Source organism: Rosa rugosa, chromosome 3 (assembly GCF_958449725.1).
Source record: "Rosa rugosa chromosome 3, drRosRugo1.1, whole genome shotgun sequence".
NCBI classification, from domain to species: domain Eukaryota; kingdom Viridiplantae; phylum Streptophyta; class Magnoliopsida; order Rosales; family Rosaceae; genus Rosa; species Rosa rugosa.
In genome coordinates this window covers 11762673-11777859 of record NC_084822.1, presented here as the reverse complement: position 1 = coordinate 11777859, position 15187 = coordinate 11762673, and positions in this window count along the sequence as shown.

Genomic DNA, 15187 nt, shown 5'->3' with positions numbered 1-15187 from the left:
GTGGTATGACATTGGTGTAGGGCACTCATTTAGATCAGTTTGGTAACCAAATGGACTAGTACCAGTTGAGGTTTCTCTGGTAGGACTACTCGGAACACTGTAGAAGTAGAGGTTATTGTGAGGGCTGCATATACCAGGACTGGTGGGTGCACTAATATTAACGTAGGGAAAGTGATCATCTGGGATTTCCATGATCGAGCAAGGTAGAGCTTCAGGTTTTGGTTTGCTTTAACTTTGTAGAGGATTCTTGGGTTGAGTGTAGAGCTTTTTACTCCCTAATTGAAGGAAAGCCTTGTGTCTTATATACGAAGTATATTTCATTCTTCTTCCAAAGTAATCTTCAAAGGGTTTTAACAATTAAGGTAAGTAATCGAATAGATAAAGTCTGGCTTCTCGTCCCTTCCTATCCACAATTCACTCCAAGGGTCAGAGAGTTGATTCTTCAAAGGGTTAATATACGGCGTCTAGTGAGAATGAGCTATTAAATTATTAATCCCTCCAAAATCCACATGTGTCTTTTGTATCTCTTATTATTTGTGATTTTTTTACTTTCTCCGAGATACCTAGCCTCGTTGTTTTCTAAATAAACAAAGGTCAAGTCATGAAAATAACCACAAAAGAGAATCAAGAACCACCAGCAACCTTGGTACAAAGATTTCACTTATAAGTCAAGTCACGAGACTAGATTGTGCTTCAAATAAGTGGTCAAATTAATCAAGGCAATTATTCCGTGACAACACCCAATGGAAAATACAAATACAAATACAAATACAATAAAAAAATAAAAATCCTATCCACTCAATTGCATTGTCTTTTTCCAATAAAAAAAAAAAACCATTGTCTTTTTCCTATCTACTCGCTCACGTTTCTAATGATTGTCATTTTATACATTAACTTGTAAGTTTTGATGAATTGCACCCTAATTTTTTTTATTTCTACATATGAACTCTTGTTGTCACTTTTGAATAATATTGGTCTAATATTTGGAAGTAAAAATAAGAAAATTGTTTAAGACCGAGAGATTGATAGAAGAAGCTATAAGGGGAAGACGGTGTGGATGAGAATGGATTTGGAGACGAATAATGGTTGTTCTCGTCGAACTGGTGCTGACGGCACTTATTGGGATCGTGTTTATTGTTGACGTTGGCTGGTGGGTTTTCTTCTTTTTGACAAATAGGGGTGGGAAAAAACCTAACCACATTGAATCAAACCAAACCGCAAAACCTCAATAAAAATATATATATATATATATATATATATATATATATATATATACAGATCCTATCCAGAGCGGAGCTCCGCTTTCAAAATTAACGTGTGAAGTTCGAGTTTTGGGTCACTTTTCGGTCTCATATCCACATCTCGACCGTTAAATTTTTAGGCACTAGTGTATAGATCATCTATGCAAATTTTCAGCCAAAATGATGATGGTTAAGGCATTGATAACTCCCTTAAAGCTAGTACGGTTCAGGTTGACAGATTCAGTCCGTCCATTGGTTTAAGCGAGTTAGATACCTTAACAATCATCAATTTGGCTGAAAATTTGCAGAGATGATCTATACACTAGCACCTAGAAACTGAACGGTCGAGATGTGGATATGCGACCGAAAAGTAACCCAAAACTCGAACTTCACACGTTAATTTCAAAGTAGAGCTGGATAAAATCTGCATATATATTTCATATATATATATATATATATATATATATATATATATATATATATATATATATATATATATATATATGGAGAAATCCCACAACTCCAGTAAATGAAGACCCTTTTTGCAAATGTGTATAGATATGAAACTAAACTCTCAAGTATATATATATATATATATATTTGTTTTACCAAAAACTTAGATTTTATGGATGAAATCAGATATATATGCAGTACCAAACCGACCTATGAGTTTGGTTTGGTATTCAAAATTGGAGAGAACTTAACCAGACATATTAGGTCTAATTTAGTTTCTTGTTATACATGTTTATTTATTTATACTCTTTCAAAAAGTAGTTGTACGTTTCACATATTTTTTATTTATTTATTTAAGTTGCATCCTGTTTTGTAGATTAGAAGCTTTTGTTTTGTAATGTATGTTATATAAAATGATGACGTATTTTAAACTAGCAACCTCTCCACAGAACATAAGGGTTTGGCGGAGCTAAAACTCGGAGTAAAACTTTGGGGCTCCTCCTTGCGGCGGCACCCCAATACTGACGACGGCTTTTTGCCTGGTCGGAGTATGGTGGCTGCAGCTCGGCGGGGATGTAGGTGCCTTCGGTGTGAAGTCGTATGTGATCTCCTTTGCTTCCGATTGGTGACGGTTGCGGTTTGAGGAGCACGATCCTACATCAATCAGTCTTTTCTGGTGGCGGTATATATTGAGTTGTCTGGCTAGATGGTGGAGGAGGAGGCAGGATGCAGCGACTGGGCTTCTCTTATCTTGATGCAAGGTGGCTATGGTTGGTGGGTTGGTGTTGAATATCCGGGTCGATGGTTGATTCATGATGGATGGGAACAATGGCTTATTGGTGATGGTAAGGCCATATGGAAAATGTTTGATGGTTGGGTGAGTGGAGGGGTGGTGGCTACTATTTTTTGTGTTTGGAGAGGAGGAGGTCAGTTGGGTAGTTCTTGGTTCTTTGGTGAATGCTCTTAGGCTAGCGTCGGAGCTTTTGGTAAAGGAAGGGGAGGGCGGCGGCAGCTGGTTCTTATTTTTTATTAGGATTTAAATATTTGTTAGGGTTTTTGGTTAGGGTTAGTAAGTCCCTATGTTAGCCAAATAGTCACCCTCAAGTATAAGGGCCAAGTTATAGTGTAGGGATTATGAGTAGGGGGTATCGTACCCAAGGGATTAGAAAACCTACTCTAGCTAGGGAAAACCTGAAGGGTGCTAGATGAATATGCAAATGTACAAATTACAAATAAGGGCTCACAAGTGGATCAAAATTCATGGTGAATATAAGCAAGATGGTGTAGTGGTTTGATTTTGATTTTGGAGATGGTTTCAACTCAAATGAGCATACAATAAAAACTTGAAATGTAAACTAGGCTATGCTAAACTAGATCGATGTGATAGAATGGATGGAAGTTAGAGCTTTAGGTTGTTCACCATAGCCTCCCTTGCATGCATTGATGTTCAAACTATAAGTAATGCAATCCCAAGTATCCAATTACCCTCTTAGCATCCGGATAAGACTACAAAGGCCTAAACTCCTTTGATTTTATCAATTTCCACCGGTTAAGTGCGAAACTAACTATCCAAGAACAAGTCATATTACCAGATAAATATCAATTCCTTGCTCCTAGATGCATAAAGATTTGAGTTTAGATAATCAAGCAAGCAAACAAATCCTAGATCTAGGTGATTTTAACTCACTACCCTTACATACACACCTAGTGTGCTATCATGCTTTCAATGTTTAAAGCTAGCTACTCTCTAAACATGTTCATGTAATGACATATGCAAAGTATTCACATTAGCTAGATTTAAATACAAACATTCACATCTTGATTTAGCATGTGAAGATGATTATGAAAATTGCATCAAATAAGATTCAAACATCAATTCATTACAAGTTTGGCTAGGGCTTTCAACCCTAGCTCCAACAATAGACTACTCACACATATCTACATAAACTAGCATCAACATAATGGAAAACATTAAGCTATCAAAGAATGGAGTTCAGAAATGACTAGGGATGATCACAAGTGAAGGATGATGAAGTGGTTGATCATGAAAACGTTGTCATGGAGATGATGTGGTGACTCCTCTTGTGCTCTAGCTTCTTCCTTGAACTCATTCTTCAAGACTTGAGATGATGATGAAGCTTGGTATATGTAAGATGTTATGAGTAGGGATGTAGTTGGAAAATGAAGTGATGGAGATGGAGGTTTTGTGGAGGAGATGGTGGTGGATTGTGTAGATAATAGAGAAAGAAAAAGATGTAATGGCTAAGTATGGGTGATGCCTCCTTCCTTGAGAGAATGAGTGCTTAAATAGATGGAGAGAGAGGTGTGAAATGGTGTTGAGAAGCAAAAGGGAGCAACTCAAGCCTTGTAAGAAGCATGGAGGTGGAGTATAATAGGGGTAGGCATAAACCAAACCATAGGTCCAAAAGCGGTCGAACCGGCCCGGAAAGCCGACTCAGGGACCGAACCGGATGAAACAGGGGAAAAAAATGACTTGACCGAACCGGACCGGATTTCTACGGTCCTGGACCGGGTTCAGCTTGTGAACCGGTCGAAAAAAAGCCGAACCGGTCTGGATAATTAATATTTATTTAAATTAATATTATTTATATTTATATTAATATTATTTTTAATAGTTGTCGAATTCTAATTGGTGCAAATCCGGTTACACATACTCCTCATTGCACCTGATTGCTTTCAGAGAAGAAAACCTAGCTGACTCATTTCGATTCTGCCTCATTTCGTCAAGACCCTCATCTCTCTAAACTCACAGCGACAGCCACTCTTCTCTCTCGACTCACAGCAATCGAACGCCGACCAAGGCCAACTAACTCCGACCGAGGACGTCCTCTCATCTCATCTCCGGATGGAATCAGTATGGGTTCACCTTGATTTTGAGTTCGACTTCGAATCGATTTTGGGTTCAGCTTGTTTATGTTATTTCAATTCTTACTTGCTTGCTTCTTCAGTTCTTCAAATCGATTTGGTTTTGTTATCACTGCTTCTTAAGTTTGTTTGAGAAGTTTGAAATCATGATTGAGCTGTTGTGTGGATAGTGATGATTTTGAGTTCGATTTCAAGTCTTGATGTTGTTGATCTGTTGATTTCAAGTATGGTTGTTGTTGATCTGTTGATTTCAGTTGGTATTTGATTGTTCTTGAATTGTCAGGGAAGTGGAGCATCACAAACTCCCGATGCGACACCAGCTGGATCAAGCACCGAAACAACACCAAGTGAAGCTGCTCCACCACTTATGCTTTGATTTAGTTTTGGAAATTGCATTTTGGTTTGAAATGTTGAACTGTTGGAACAAATTGTTGATATTTGATAGTTGATCTGCAGGTTTGACAGATTGTTAATGTTATTTGTCTAGTTGAGATGTTGATTTCATGAACAGGTTATTTAAAATGTTCATTACTTGATTTAGTGAATAGATTATGAGTTGTTTATTTTGTTGATATTTTGATAGTTGATTTTACTCATTTTAGGATAGCTAAATTTGTCGACTTTGGTCTAAAATATGCGAAAAAAACAACGCCGAAACTGATCCGCACCGCACCGCAAAACGGTGTAACCGACATAAGTGGTGTAGGTTTTTAAAATGCGGTTGCGGTTTTAAATATAGCACAACCGAATAAAGTGGTTCGGTTGCGGTTTTGGCCTAACACCGATCCACACCGAACCGCGCCCACCCCTAGAGTATAAGGGTGGTAATGGATCCCAAAATCAAAGGAAAATGGCATGGGAGTGATGGTGTAAGTTGGAGTAGGAAATGATGAGTGAGGGATGGTGATTAAGCCTAAAATGTAATAACCCGAAACTTAGTATCACTGTAGAGCACTCTAAGATACCTTAAACTTAGAAGTAATCCAAGTATCTTCTAAGCACTTTTTTTTTGAAACCGATGATACCACATGCTATACTTACAAGTTATATAGGTAAATTTTTAGAGTTCTAGTAAACTTTCTAAAATACGTTAGTTCGTATTACTTGTGTACACTCGATATTTGTTTTCAAACCCAAGACTATTATCTATGTTATTTTTGTGATGCATGTTATTTTAGAACTAATTATTGCTATTTTTTTTACCTTAAGAAAGCACTAAAGTTCTTTACTTATTAATTGGGTAAATGTGCATATGTGTGTGTGTGTGTGTGTATATATATATATTTAGCAAGTGGATTTATGCTTTCTTTCTTTTATTACTTTTTTTAATTTTATCTTATCATTTTAATCATTTAACCTAAATAGTAACTAGTCACTCACCTTATAATAATTAGTCACTTACTTATTTTATGCTTAATTCTAGCCTATTTAAGCATATGATCTGATCATACTTCCTACAAGCTTGAAGATCAAATGCAAAATTGATCTAAAACTCCCTTAGTTGAAGAGAAAACTCAACTAGAAGTTCTTCACACAAATCCTTCATCCTATTTCTCTTAAGAAGTTTCCTTTTTGTGAAAGAAGTCCAAAGTTTGATCACAAGACCTTCTGATTTCCTTAAGTAAGTACATGAATACATTTCTATATTCTTTTGTCTTTAAGATTTATCAAACTACATAATCAATGATAAAATGGAAAAGGATCTGCTTTGCTGCAAACCTGTATTTTCGTATATAACAAAGTCTGTTTTGTTAAAACTATTTACAGTATTAAATTCCTCATCAAAAGTTCTTCAGTTTAGGCTTTTGAATCACTCAAAAAGGTTAAGAAATGAAGAAGTTATGGCTAATCAAAGTTTTCAACTTTTAAACTCGCTGGAAATCTCATACAGCCATCACAACTTCAAAAATTCATATCTCCCTCATTTCTTATTCGTTTTCTACAAACTTTATATCAATTTGAAGCTTAGGACCTCTACTTGTGATCTGGAAAGTTTGAGAATTAATGGTAAAATACACCGTACGTAAAGACTTAAACATCAAAGGGCAGTATCAAAAATATTGGTTTCTGTACTGTTATGGTTCTTCACCATTTCTGGACTATGTGACTAAGAACAGGATTACATGACTTATTCCATTAGATTCCTTGTGAAAAACCCTTTGAATTGGTGTACTCATTTGACTAATTCGGACTTGTGATGGACAACATAACACATCTTGAAGTTTGATGACTCTAATTGGAGAAACATGAACATGGTCGATGGATTTGGACATAAGAACTGAAATATTAACTATAATTTAATTTTGTATTGTTACTCATTTAATGCTTGTGCTTTATTATTTTACTTGATTTCAATTATGTATAAGCTTCTTTTTAATTATGTTATTTGCTAGTGAATTTACTTATTTTATGTTATACAATTATGTTACATATGTTTTCATATGAGATTATTCCTAAGTATATGTCTCTATATGTGTGTGTACATATACATATATTACGATCTATAATTCATAAAGATTGTATTTTGTGAATTTGATTATGTCCGAAAAGTACAGTTGTGAAGCCGGGTGATTAGTACTACCTCGTGCTTAAGTGAATTACTGGTAAAAGTGTTTTGTGTTATGAGAAGTTGGCCTGGGCCCTAGTCCCTACAGATAGTGCACTATTATACTCATAGGAAAGAGGTGTCTACCTTGGGTATACATACTTTGGAGGTGTCCTCAGTATGCTGCGGCTTACCCGTGCTTTGGTATTATGGACCCTAGCACGTGAATTTATGAATTATTACCAGTCAACCTGGTTTTCCCGTGTTTTGGTATTATGGACCATAGCACGTGGATTTATGATTTGTTACCAGTTAATCTGAAAATTCACTAAGAAGAGAAGTGTACTTATATTATTTTGATCAAATATCTGTTTGCGATATATATTATCAATATGTTATGGTGCTAAGTGAAAAGAGAATCAAGCATGTATTGCTTAAAGTTTATTTCACATATTAATGCTGCAATATTTGTTGGTTCAATAAGGAGATGTGATTAAGTGATTTATTACCAGTCTCATAAACCATTCACACGAATGAATATATTTGTATATATGTGTGTGTGTATTGTGTGTATATATATACATATTTAAGAATTCGTATGAACTTATAAATGGTTCTTGGTACATTTTAATTTGGTTGTCCAAGTTTGATTTCTTATAAGACACATTAATATAAGAATGTAAGTTGTGTACTTACTGGGCTTGTGTTGCTCATGATGCTACACCTTCTTGTTTTCAGGTAACGAGTAGACGCTTGGGGAAAGTGGGGTGATTCTCTAAATAAATGAATGTTTTATTTTGTACTACTAATTCAAGAGAAATAATGTAATATATTTTTGTTCAACTTCAGTATTGTAAAAATAATAATTTCAATTCCTAATAAAAGTACTATTCAGACTTATTTACAAATTCTCTTACTTTAATTTATTCTTTGAGGAAGTTTTGTTTGAAACAACCCACATCACGAATTCGGGTACCATATTTCAATATAATATTGGTCTCGGGTTTGGGGTGTGACATAAAACATGATAGATATTGGAGTGTTGATGATGATAGACTTTTGGGTAATATGGAATGTTTGGTTGAATTGGAACCAAAATGTTTGAAATTTGGTTGAGATAGAATGATGGTGAATGGATGTAACGGAATAGATGCTATGGTACTCATCCTCCTTGCTCCTCCATGAATATGGCTGGAAAATACATGGCACCACCGTGAGTGGTGGTGCGCTGCCACTTGTGCCGCCAAAAGTGGTGGTGCATGGAAAATTTACCTGAATTTCACTTTTTTCTCCTCTTGTCAAGATTTTCTACAAAACATGGAATTGAATTAGTTAACATTAAATTGGACTTTAGAACAAGTAAGTTCCATGTTTTAGGGCACAAATATATATATGATTTATGATCCAACATCGATTCCACTCTTTTGAGTTGGGGTTGGGTCATGTTGCAGAGCCATGGTTATGGCGTCATCCTCGGGGACGATTAGATTTATGTTCGGTTTACTCTTGTTTTCAATATGTTGACATGAGATCCTTGCACGTGGTCTTGGTAATTTTGAGACATGGTGTAGAAGAGGATGTTGTCTCTCATGCTATTGATTATGAGATTTTACTGATACTCTAAAAAAATAAAAATAAAAATAAAAACTGATGACATACTTTAAGAATGAGTTTAGTGTTCAAACTTCAAAGATATAATGAGATGGCACTGAGACTTTAGTATTCCTTTTCTTCTTTTTTTGATGATTACCTTAAGGTTTTTGTTCTTGAAAATTCAAAGAGAAAATCAAGAAAAGAAAATGGCTAGGCCCAAACCACTAAACCAAACCGATTGCATTTAGTTTAGGGTTTGGTTCGATTTTTTTTTTCTTTCTGTTTTTTGCCAAAACCGAATTGTACCGTACTATACAAGTCTAAATGATTCGGTCAACTTTTTGGCTCTACAAACGAACCAAACCGGACTGAAGCCAGCCTTATTGACTCATAATGTTAGGTGGTTCCTGGGCTAGAGTTGATTCTTAATATTTGGCTACTTAGGGCTTAGGGGCCTTGATGGATTTGATTTTCTCATGTTTTTTATTTGGTCTTTCAACCTTGAAGCCAGTGTTATGAAAATTCCTTTGGGTGGACGCCTAGTCTCTGCCTAAGCGCTAGGTGGTGGCCAACAACTTCGATTAGTTTAGGCGGCACTTAGGTGGGTAAGGTTTTTAAAAAAATTCAAAATATTTATTTTTGCGGTCAAATACTCAAAAATGTCTTTTTATTTGTAACTCGATATATACTTAACTTTTTTCTTGTGTTTTCAATCAATTATACTACTAAGTATAGTTTTTTGTTTTATTTGCATATATTTATATGTTGTATAATAACATTCAAATAAAAGAAACATTCGCCTAGGTGCCTGCCTGAACCCAGCCTAAGCGTATAGGGGCTAAGTCCCTCTCAACCACCTGCCTACAGCCTAACGATTTTCGGAATATTGCTTGAAGCAGATTTGGCTTTTAGATAGTTTTCCTTTGAAGCTGTCATTTTCAGTGGGGGTAATAAGTCTTAGCATATTTGGCCTATGTGAAATGAAAACTTAAAGGTAGATGTTATGTTTATAGATTCCAAATGTAAGTTTCATTTTGCCATAACCTCGAGTAAATCAGACCCAAAAAGAAAACCTCGAGTAAATAATATCTTAAATATCTCTTAATCAGTGGTTTTAAGTTATATAAAGGAAGATGTGATGTTGAGGAAGAAAACAATGCAAGACATGACAATGGGAATAGATCGAAATGAGAATTGAGGGAGGCACAGAGACAACCATGACCGCCTTTCCCTCAAATGGTTTGGTAATCATCATTTCGGGTCTTGGCATATTTGGACAGATGGTACAGACGGTAAGTTTGTCACAGGAAATGGACAAACGCTACAAGTCCCGAACTGTAAGTTTCCTACATGGTCTGATGAGTTTTTACATGTATCCAGAATCCTAAAAGCACAATGGTGATTGGTGAGATGTGGTATATATCAGATCTGTCCTTGTTTGGTTTGTTGGGGTTCTATTATTTGGAAACCAATTTGATCGTTTGATTTAGCTTGGAACGAACTGGTTCCAAAAGAAAGAGATGCTTCAACTAACAAGTGTATGTAGTAAAACTCGACCATCTTATTTGCTTGGACTAGGATCAAATGTGTACTTGACCTAGTGTATAATCCATTTTTCGTTCCTTTTTTTTTTGGTCCCGTGGGATATACATCCTAGGTCCTAAATCCCTAATGATAGAGTCACTACATAGCCTGTGCTATCTTTCAATTATTGAAAAAAGGGTTAAATACTGTTTACTCCCTATACTTATAAGGTTTCATCGTTTCAGTCTCTGACATTTGAATTTCACCTAAAAAGTCCCTGAACTCCCAAATTCCTCCCAATTGGTCCCTATCATCAAGCATCCGTCAAAAACTCTGTTATCTTCCTCCAAAAAGTCTATTATACCCTCAATTACTTTAAAAAAAAAATCTCTTCCTCTTTTTTTTTGTTTTTTTACCTCTTCTTCTTTCTAGCTCTCTCGCCTCCTTCTGTTCATCACCTCATCAAGATGGTTCCAATCTACAGACCTTCAAGAGGTGAAATGGCAAAAAAAAAAAAAAAAAAAAAAACAGAGAGAGAAAAAATAAATTAAAAAAAAGTAAGTGAGGGCATAATAGACATTTTGGCAACTTTAACAGAAAATTTTGACGGCAGGGACCAATTGAGAGTTCAGGGACTTTTTAGGTGAAATTCGAAGGTCAGGGACTGAAACGATGAAACCCTATAAGTATAGGGAGTAAACAGTATTTAATCCTTGAAAAAAAAACCTCTTATCTTTTCTTTAAAGGGAATGACTGAAATTCATTAAATTTCACTACAATTAAGTTATACAGCTTCCTCCACATCCAGAGGAACTTACAATAAATATAAAGACTGACTGTTTTCAAATTACTAGCTAAATGTGCCACCTTATTTGCCGATCTTCTAACATGGCTTGAACAGCCAGAAGAAGCCTGTGCTAAACTGTACTTACGTCCTCAACTAAGAAATCCCCAGATCTGAGTAGTCCAATGAACTAGCAGATGTAGCTTGAACCAGCTCTAAGAAATCTGTTTCTACATGCAATGGAATCAACCCTTTAGCTCTAGCTAATTGGATCCCATGATAACAGGCAAGTAATTCAGCATGGTTGGCAATTGAAACATTATCCTGGGCATGTAAAAATCCAGCAATAAATCCTCCATTATTGTCACGAAATACCACTCATAAATAGTGTAGATAAGAATTTTTTTTTTTTTTTTTCCAATTGAAATTATAACCAATAACATTTGATGAAAGAATCGTATAATGCGTGACCGGGAATTGTACGTAGTCTTTTTTTCTTTAGGTCCAAAGGGTTCTGCATAGTTCTAAATTGTAATGGTAGGGTCACTACATAGACTTGTCCTTCATTTAGGATTTTTTATGTTATTGAAAATAAAACATTATTTTGCTTGAAATTATAAGGGTTCTTGACCCAAAGCACCAAAATTGGCCAAAATTATCTCATTTACCACAGCAACAAATTTTTATTCTCACTTACCCTATTTCAAGTAAAATGACAGTTTTGCCATTGATATAATTAACAAGCTACATTTTATGCCACTCAGACTCTCTCTCTCTCTCTCTCCCCGATGGCGTCGAACTCCGGCATCACAACCTGGACGACATGCGGCGATGACATCCAAGCCTGAAGCTCCAGTCGGAGCTACCAGAGTCGAACTCTCTCTCTCTCTCTCTCTCTCTCTCTCTCTCTCTCTCTCTCTCTCTCTCTCTCTCTCTCTCTCTCTCTCTCTCTCTCTCTCTCTCTCTCTCTCTCTCTCTCTCTCTCTCTCCCCCTCCCTCCCTCCCCGTCGCTCCCTCCTCGTCGGAGTCGGAAAGATGACACCTCCCCCATCGAGCCAGACTCCCTCGCCGATCCCCACTCCTCCTCCTCCAACTACCACTTCTTCGTTGACCACAGCAACGACCGCAGCGCCGAATTCGAAGTCGACGACTTCTCCGTCAATGATGACGGCGGTTCCACTCCTAAGTCATCCTCTGCCGCGGCGATTCGTCGAACACCTCGAACTATAGGTCCACCAATAGCATCCGGGAGCTCGATCTCATCCCCTCCGATGCGGTGATCAACCTCCGCAACATCACCTAGCGGATGATCGCCGCTGGGTACTTGAGGGAGTGCATCTAGGTCTACGGCAGCGTAAATCAATTCTCTGGGTGACCAATCAATTTCTTTCTTTGGTTTTTTTTTTTTTTTTTGGGTAAAATGAGGGCAGAAGGCCTAGAAGCAAAGAAAAATGAAAAAAAAAAAAAAAAGTTATGTTGGTCCGTTAGAGGTCTATTGGGGAGCAATAGAAGTTTTGAATTGATGTAATCTCCTCGTTTTTTTTTTCTTTAATCAAAGTTTTATTTGTCTAAATTTTGGGAGGTTAGTTCCCATTCCGGCGACTGAAAGTTCTAATGAGGGGCAATAAACGTTTTGAATTGATGTAATCTCCTCGTTTTTTTTCTTTAATCAAAGTTTATTTGTCTAAATTTAGGGAGATTAGTTCCCATTTCGGCGACTGAAAGTTCTATTGGGGGGCAATAGAGGTTTATTGCTCCTATGTTGGCGCAATATGGGTCTATTGGAGGGTAATAGAGGTATATTGGGAGGACAATAAACCTTTCCGGCGACCTATGAGATCTCCGAAGACCTCTTTGGGGACATCCGGTGAGGTTTTTAGAGAAGTCCGGTTTGGGGGCCGGTGACCGGAATCTGGTGAATGTTGGCCGGAATCCCGCGGCCGGTGACCGGACTCCGATAAAATATTCTATGGTTTCTCTCTCTTCCACTCTCTCTCTCTATGTAAAATAATCTTTAAAAAAAAAAAAAAAAAAACTTAATGGGGTATTAGGGAAGACCTCCTTAGAGTGTTTTGGGTAAGGGAGAATTAAAAAAACTTAATGGGATAAGTGGGAAAAAAATTCCTACAAGTAAAGTAAATGGACAAAAACCCAATTATAACCTTGAGCCTTTGATGAAAGAATCGTACAATTAATGTACGACTGCACATAACCTTTATTTTGAGACTAAATTAAAACAATAATGAAATATTAGACGACTAGCTAAATCTTTTGAAGAAGAAGATTCTTCCGCCATATGTTTCGAGAAGCAAATTTCATTATTGATGTCATCAAACTCTTTATTACCAATATCGGTAACATGTAAAATCCAAGATGTCATTAGCTCCTTATTGTCCAAATTTCTATGGAAATTGAAACTTCAAGGGTAAATATTAATGCCGGTGGTTGTTTTCAGAAGGCTAGGGGTTAAATATGACATCAGGAGGGGTTGGCAGTGAAGCTCAAGTTATAATGGTATTGTTGGAAGTGGTTGCTTTCACTTTCACAAAGGGCCGGGATTGAGGATCAGACTATCAGAGCATATGATTCCCTATCTCTCTCTTTAACTTCAATGATCGTCGATCACTATCAGTTGGGTGGTCTTTTATTTTTATGGGGTAAGGCTGCGGAGAGGTCAGAAACTCAGAACTGCAAAGCTAGTCTCATATCAACATCAATGGCCACCGGGGATGCGCTTTGTTTCAGAATTCGAAAGTAAAAACTACTAGTTAGTTGCAGGTTTTGGATTCTTTGGGTTGAGAAAATCTCTTACCCATTTACTTCATCACGGAAAAGTGAGGTGATCACGTCCCATCAATTTTTATCTTTAGAGAGAGGGATTAAAATTTCAAAATTTGTCCTTTTACAAGAAAAAAAAAAAAAAAAAAATATATATATATATATATATATATATATATATATATATATACACGCACACACATTATGTATATGATCACGGTAGGAACACGCTTTTAGGGTTTCATTAGGGTTTTGATATCAAAAGTCCATTGAATGTATTGCGTTAGCAATAGTAATTAAAAGAGCTATTAGGTTATAGGAACTCTTGTTAGTGTATAAAAAGTGCTTCCACCATACGTTTTTAATAATTTTTTTCTCAAGACACGCTTCTTGATACATATAACATCAATTGTATTACATATGTGATTTTAGAATAAGTTGATATTTAATAAGCATCTAGTCCTTAATAAACATTTTTGTTTGCTTTGAACAAACAGTAGTAATTATGAAGTTCAATCGAACAAAGTGATTCATGAATCATATAGCATTTCCCATCTATACCTTCTTCACTTGAGCATTGATTAGGGCAAACATTGTTAGGTTTAGAGAGGTGAAATGTTGTGTGTCAAAAACATGTTGATAAGAAAGAAAGCTTATTTATTCCCTTACAATGACATATAGTGGGGAACCCACTCATTGAAGTACCATAATATGAGGATAATGGAGGGGAAGGAATTTCAAAGTCATTTGGACTTGGGGAACGAATAATTTTGAGGACCCTTTAAGAAACAACAAAGTTGTAGAATTTGAAGAATAAAGGGAAGTGGGAATTTTTATGAGGCTTTGGAACCTCTTTGGCAGTGTCAAAGAGAAAGAAATACCACAAACCACCCAAATAGAATCACAGTCGCAGCCATCATTCTTTGGACTGCTTTAGCTTTTCCACTTTTTGAATGGAAAGTTCAATCACGAAATGAAAGATGGGAATAATAACGTATCAAAAGTTCAACAACAACAAAAATGCGGTATGTTCTTGCCTTCTTGGCATGTATGTATAAGTTCTAAACATGTATGTGTAGGGAACTAGGGTTTACACTTGGAGAGGGGTAGATAATCCCTTTGCACTAACAAGTGATATGTGAAGGGTTGCAGACACAAATATATTGAGTACTATTAGTATGGATTAGGATCTAGGGTCTAGGGTTTAGTTAGCTGGGCTAATCACTGAAAAATCAGGCTTATTATTTTTAGAGTAAAAACTCCCTTGATCGAGGTATAGTCGTATTATGATTGAACAAGTCGCACCGCCACCAGAAGAGAAGCTAGACACCACCAAATCAACCTCTCACAACTCGATCCAAAGGTAAACAGTGGCAGATTCCA